This window comes from Neovison vison, chromosome 1, assembly GCF_020171115.1.
Source record: "Neovison vison isolate M4711 chromosome 1, ASM_NN_V1, whole genome shotgun sequence".
Classification (NCBI taxonomy): Eukaryota; Metazoa; Chordata; class Mammalia; order Carnivora; family Mustelidae; genus Neogale; species Neogale vison.
In genome coordinates this window covers 29,006,218-29,013,118 of record NC_058091.1, presented here as the reverse complement: position 1 = coordinate 29,013,118, position 6,901 = coordinate 29,006,218, and positions in this window count along the sequence as shown.

Genomic DNA, 6,901 nt, shown 5'->3' with positions numbered 1-6,901 from the left:
GGTTTTAGTGTTTAACCAGTTCAGTACTTTTGACGACTTTTTCCCTTCTAATCGAGCCATTAAGGAAATATTTCACTTTTCTGACTGCATATACTTCAAATAACATTAAAAAAAGGAAATTTATCAATTTTTAAAATTGAGTTTTTCTGGGGTGTAAGGGTGGCACAGTCCATTAATCTACCAACTCTTGGTTTTGGCTCAGGTCATGATCTCAGGGTCCTGGTATGGAGTATCCAGTCCTGCTCTGTGCTCAGCAGGGAGACTGCTTGTGGATTCTCTCTTCCTTTCCCTTTGCCTGTCTCCGTTCACACATGCACTCTCTTCCTCTCTCTCTCAAAAAAGAACATCTTTATAAATAAATAAATAAATAAATAAAGGTTATTGAGTTTTCTTAATAGAAACAAGATCTGCTAAGTACAAGTACTAGTTAGTGTTACTCCCCCATCAGTTGAAAACCTTGCAACATTGTAAATGATAAAAATATTGTTAATTTCAGTTGATTCCTGATTTAGTGATGTTGCTTTGGTGCTTTTTTTTTTTTTTTAAATAGAGGATCTGAAGTACTTTTAAGTGAAAGAATTAACCATGATCACGTAAAGAAGACACTCACAAAATGAGATAAACCAAACTATTTAATGCTGTTTTTATTATTGCTTAGAGTTCTGAATTCTATAAATTATGAAAATTAGAGCTAGTACTAATGATTCATATTTTAGTTCTCTTTTTTAAGTTTTATTGAATTACAGATTGAAATGAGCATTAGATGTGCCATTCATATAAATGTGTGTTAAGTCAAAAATCCCACAGAAACTGGTTATCTGCCCTGCATATATTTTTTTAATATAGAAACATCTCTTTTGCAAAGGTTTTTATACCTACTTCCTGTCTTGCCATCTCTTTCAGCCTCTAACTGCACAGATTTAAAATGTTTTCACATCAACTTCTTCTGCTGAGTGTCATATGTTTATTTATTTAGATTTCATCTAGGAATTGGCATTTTATAAACGATTAGCCACTTTATCAAAAATCTAGATGTTCTTTTACATTTTAAAAGCCTCATTCTAGGTAAGGTCCGTGTTCTAAAATGGACTAAAGCATTTTTTTTTTTTCTTCTGGATAAAAGGAGGCTCATTTATTTTTTTCCCTCAGATTTTAACCCTCTACATGTAAGTTTGACCAGACTCTCTACTGTCTTTGCAATTTCCAGGGCTAAAAGCTATAACTTTATACAGCAAGTCACATTGAAGGGGACACCCTGTACTTTCATTTGACAGTAATAAAATGATATTCCTCAGGAAATTTAATTAACAAGTTGGGGTTATAAAGTATTTAATGGCATTTCTCATGAAAATATTTCAAATTGCTTTTTAAAGATTAACTCATTAATTCTCATAGCACTCATGGGAGGTAATTATGTACTCAAGAATACTTCTTCATTTAATCTCTATTCATGGTCATTTGTAAAGTCCTTTCTTATATCCTAAAATAAATATTTGTGATTGTGTGATTACACAAATAATTACTTTATATTCTCATATTCTTTTTCCTGATTTATTTAGAGTGCTGTGTTAAGTTGAAGAAAGGACATTAGTATAAAAATAAATAAATTGTGGCATTTCCACTCTCTAGGTTTAGACCTTGTACCAATTCAGTCTCTCCCTAGCTGATATCTGTGTTTTACTGTGCTTTGGAGGAATGGAAAATATAATAAATTTGGCATTTAGAAAGATGATAAAATGTCTGGGTTCTGGAAGATAACTGGATAGGACTGAAAAAAAAAATGTGTCAATTTCAAAGCCCAAGAAGGCTCATGTTCAAATACTTCCCTTGTGTATTTCACCAATGGAGATCTTATTAGATTAAAACACTGAAGAAGCAACTCTACCATGAGTAACAGCTTGAAGACTTATAATTTAATTTAAATTATTTCAATATAATTATTTTATTCAGTTTTGAGATAATGTGTGCTTGGAGTAGGGTAGGATGGGTTAATAAATATTTACTTAATGCTTGACTGAAATCAGTAATAACTAATTGGTAAGTTCAAGTGAGACACAGGCCCTTTTTAAAGCTGCAGATGCAGTCTGTTGAGGAGTAAAAAATTGGGAAAAGTACAGGGTAGGAGAGGGAAATCAAAAGAACTGAAAGTACTAAAAACCTTTGCTTTATGCTTTTTTACTGAAAATGCATACTTTCAAATAAGTCAGTATCATGTGATGAATAGGCTCTCATAGATCATATATATGATTACGAAAGTGTTTTTGAGAGCATATACTATGCTCTTTTTCCATCTGCATATACTTCTCTTCCTCACTGATTAGCTTATCTTTTCTATCAACAGTCTAGTAAAACAGAACTCATTAATATATTCACAACTTCATTCTTAAAAACTTCATTCTTTTTTCTGTACTTACCTTACTGACTTCTCTATTTCATTGCTTTCACTTGACCATACCTGCTGCCAGTTTCTGACACTAAACCCTTAAAGTATTCTTCAAACATTTTAGAGGGCTACTTATTCTTAATTTCATTCATGGGGCCATCACCCTTTACATAGCCCTTGAATATTGATTTTCCTCCCAAGATCTTACTCTTACCTCTCTCCATAAAATTTGTAGTAAACTTCATCTATAATCAGCATTCCGATCTATTACTACCCATATTCTCAATCTATTACTCTTGTCCATCCACTACCTTGGTACATACATTTGGATGTCCAGAGACACTGAACACTCAGTAAATACAAAAAGGAATTTAATTTCTTTCTCACAGTATCTGCTCAACTTTTTGTATTTTTGACATTGTAAATGGATTGAGTCTCATTCATTTATCAGCCCACAATCATGACAAACATTCTAGATTTCTTATTATCTCCTTATCTACTACTTATTCTCTGGTCATTTATATTTTCAATAGATATAATGTCCTTAGTATGTCTTAAATAGATTTCACTGACTCCAATCATATTTTTACTATTCCTATCTCTTTCATGACTTCTCAGCTAGCAACTGTCTGGCATCCCTTTATTTCATCTTCTGTGTTCTATAAGAATGATTTTTCTGTAATGCAAATTAGACTATATAGCATTTTCTTAAGGGTATTTTAATGTTTTGTTGTGTTTTTTATCCAAAATTCAAATTCCTTAACTTACTCTAGAAAGCATCTCATGGAGTAATTCCAGCTTACCATTCTAGTCTCAAGTTATACCACTCCAAACATCTCCTTGTTCACCCACATAGAATTAATTACAGCTTTATCCAGGGCTCATGGTTTTTCTTAAAAGTGGCTCCCTCTTCCTGGAATGCTGTTCTCTCTCCTCTCCCTGTATACACTTAGTTGACATCCTGCTTGACACTGAAAATGAAACTCAAATAATACCTTCTATTGGCTTTTTGAAGTTTTCTTCAAAACTTCTCATACACATCGATTCCCAGTTACTTTTTCTCTGTCTTCCTCTGCCACAAAGGATGAAAATTGAAGTGTTAACTAACCAAGCAACTCTATTGTTAGAGTGAGCATGTAGTAATCCCGGTCAATGAACTGTTACCAGAAATTACAGGGCTTGTTCCCTCAGAAATACTAAGATAAAGGTCTAGAAACTGTTTTCTTCTTTTTGGAATATGGAACCATATGTGTCTCTTGGAGAAGCAGCAACAATCAATTTGTGACTATAAACCAGAAGCAAGGGGAAAAAAAAAAATGAAAAAACGTATTCACAGGATCTACCATTGTGGAGCTCCAAAATCATTGCCAGAACTACGACCAGTCAACTTTTAGTTTATTTTCTCTTATTTTCAGGGTAATGCATTTCTAGTATGCCCTTTAGGTTTGATGCATTTACCTTACCTTATAAAACATTCTATTCATGCCTCCTGTCACACAATAGCATATTATAGTGTAACATATTGTAGCAAATGATTCACTTGTCCATATCCTCCACTTGATTTGTTAGGCTCCAGAACAATGTTTTGCCTCTCAAGTACTTGGTCTTACATTATTTGTATTGATTAAATATGCAAGTGAATAAATCAACAATGTTGTATGTCTTGATTGACCAAAGTAATAATTCCTCAAAGAGAATCACAAACTATACAGAGAAACTCTTAATTTTTTAAAGATTTTATTTATTTATTTATTTATTTGACACACAGAGAGAGAAATAACAAGTAGGGAGAGAGGCAGGCAGAGAGTGAGGGGAAGCAGGCTCTCCGCTGAGCAGAGAGCCCAATGTGGGACTCGATCCCAGGACCCTGAGACTGTGACTTGAGCCGAAGGCAGAGGCTTAACCCACTGAGCCACCCAAGCCCCCTGAAACTCTTAATTTTAGATGGTCTACATTTGGCTTTTATATTTTTATTGGTGTACCTATTCCAGACTTAGCTAAGTATACTTAATGTTCATTCTGCAGAATAAATACCAGGATTCATCTTCATGGACTGGAAAGTATACTTACTAAATCTTCCCAGTAACATGAATAACTATAATATAAATTTTTTCATCAACATGGTATGTCAGGTGCAGGAGAGTCAGCACTAATTCTTAATTCATGGCACACTATTATATTAGGTGCTCCCATTACCAATTTTTAGTCCTATTTCTCACCAATAGGTATCCTTTCTGATTTTTTCATAATACATATTTCTATGTACATCAAATTTTGCATACATTGAAAAATATGTAATCATGTTTTATAAGTACATTTGCTTAAAATTTACACAAACTTTTCCCCCAGTTAATATCTGTCCTATGATAATAACTCCTCTTATTTTTTCTAACTTTTTCATTGAAAACTTTTTTTCTCTTAACAAATGTTTTTGCTGTTTTTATGCCAAATGAACTCCATGTATTGTTTCTTTGGTCAATATTACCTTTGGAGATTCTTTCATCGTGCTGCATGTATTAATAGTTCATTCTATTTCACTGCAAATTGTATTTCATAGTGAACATTCCAGGAATTTTTGATGACTATTTTTGATAGACATTTTGCTTAATTCCAGTTTTAGTTAACATGAATAAGGTTCCTATAAACTTTTTTTGTGTGTGATTTTTGTCCTCATATGAATGAATTTCTGTTAAATATATTCCAAAGAGTAGAAATGCTAGGTCATAGGTCCTATGTTTCACTTTTGTACAGGCTTCTGGTTTTCAAAGCAGTAATACTAAATACCAGCAGTAATGAAAGGCCCTAGGTTTCTTTATCTCTAGCCAAACTTGTTTTTTTTTTCTTTTTCATAATAACTATCTAGCATCTTGTTTTGGTTAAAATTTCATTTCCTGAATGACTAATTAGGCTCAGTAGTTTATAATGATTTCTGTTGTTTTGAACATGTTATTTGCAAAGTCCCTGGTCAGGTAATTTTCCAACTTTTAAACATTTTTTTTCTTCATTCTTTATTCTGTAAGCATGTTAAAATTCAAATCTGATCCTGTTACTTCTGATGTGTTTTCTGATTTATCTTAGGATAAAGTCCAAACTTTCAAACGTGGCTTCTTAGGCAGGATATGAACTTGTGCTTGCTTTACTCTCCAAATTCGTCTCCCTCTGTCCCACTGGTACTTAACCTTTCATCATGTTGAATTTCCTCCAATTAACTGAATGCTCTGTGAATCTCTGAATTCTGTTTGAGTAATAACTGCTATAAAGAACTGACTGAATTAGACACAAATGTTATATACCCACACAGGTTTAGCAACTACGTTATTATTCCAGAGGCATAGCCCAAGTCTCACCTTGGCTGAGCTATCCCAGCTAGCTAGTTTCCACAGCTGGCGTGTCCCATAAACTGGATGGAATCATTCTCCACTGCCATGGAATAAGAAACATATCACAAGATAGTATATGGTAGACACTGCAGTGAGTCACTTGTATGCCCCTCCAAAACAAGGAACTTATTTCATGAGTGGTAGGAAATATTGCCTACTAGCAACACAGCTGAGAGTTTTCTAAGTGTTGCCTTAGCAGAAAGACATGATTCCTGTTAGGTCTCACGATCAGTCTGGATGTGGCCTGCCTGGAAAGACTGGCTAATACAGAAATAGGAGTCTGGTCCCTTTTCCTGACCTGTGATTGATTGATGAAGGGGCTTTGTAGCTGGGCGAGCATTTTGTTGTAACTGCTTCACTGCTCTGCTTCCTCCTACATAGTTTTTCTAAGAAGCATATCGACTAAAGTTTCTGTATTCAAATTTCCACCTCTGAGTCTATTTTCCTGGAGAATCTTACTTGTATTCCTGAGCAATTACAGAAAGTCAGAATGAGGTAATAAGTGTCTGTGTGTTCACTCACTTTTAGGGTTAACTTTGAAATGGAAAATTATGAACAGGAGAGAGCTGAGCCCATGAAGTGCTCCTCTTTCATCCTTATATAGGTTGTCCCTTGAAATATGGCTTATCAAACTTGTGAGGGGAAGGCAAACATCTCCTTTTTTCACTGGGAGAGGAGAGTACATATTATAACATTCCAAAGATATCTTCCATGTAAATCTCCCAACTTCTTCAACATAAGCTTTTTTAGAGTAGGGTGAACTAATGGCCACAAAGTTGATTTTAGGACATTTCCTTGCAGATTCTGCTTAGATTAACTAGATTAATCTGTGGGTAAATGACCATTGTAACCTCAGCTAATGATAAGGACAGTCTCTCTCTCTCTCTCTCTCTCTCTTTCACACACACACACACACACACACACACACACACACAGCTATATAGATAGGTAAATGGTTATTTTTTTTCTTTCTTTTTTCCCAAACCCTTAAATATGCTATTATGTTTGCCTGGAAAATCTGCCCCATATAATTACTATTCATCCTCTTCCTTCAAAACTTCCCCAAGGAGGACATTCCTGACCTCACAGAACAGGCAATATGCCTCTGTTCTGTATCTCAGAGCACCTTTTCTTTTCT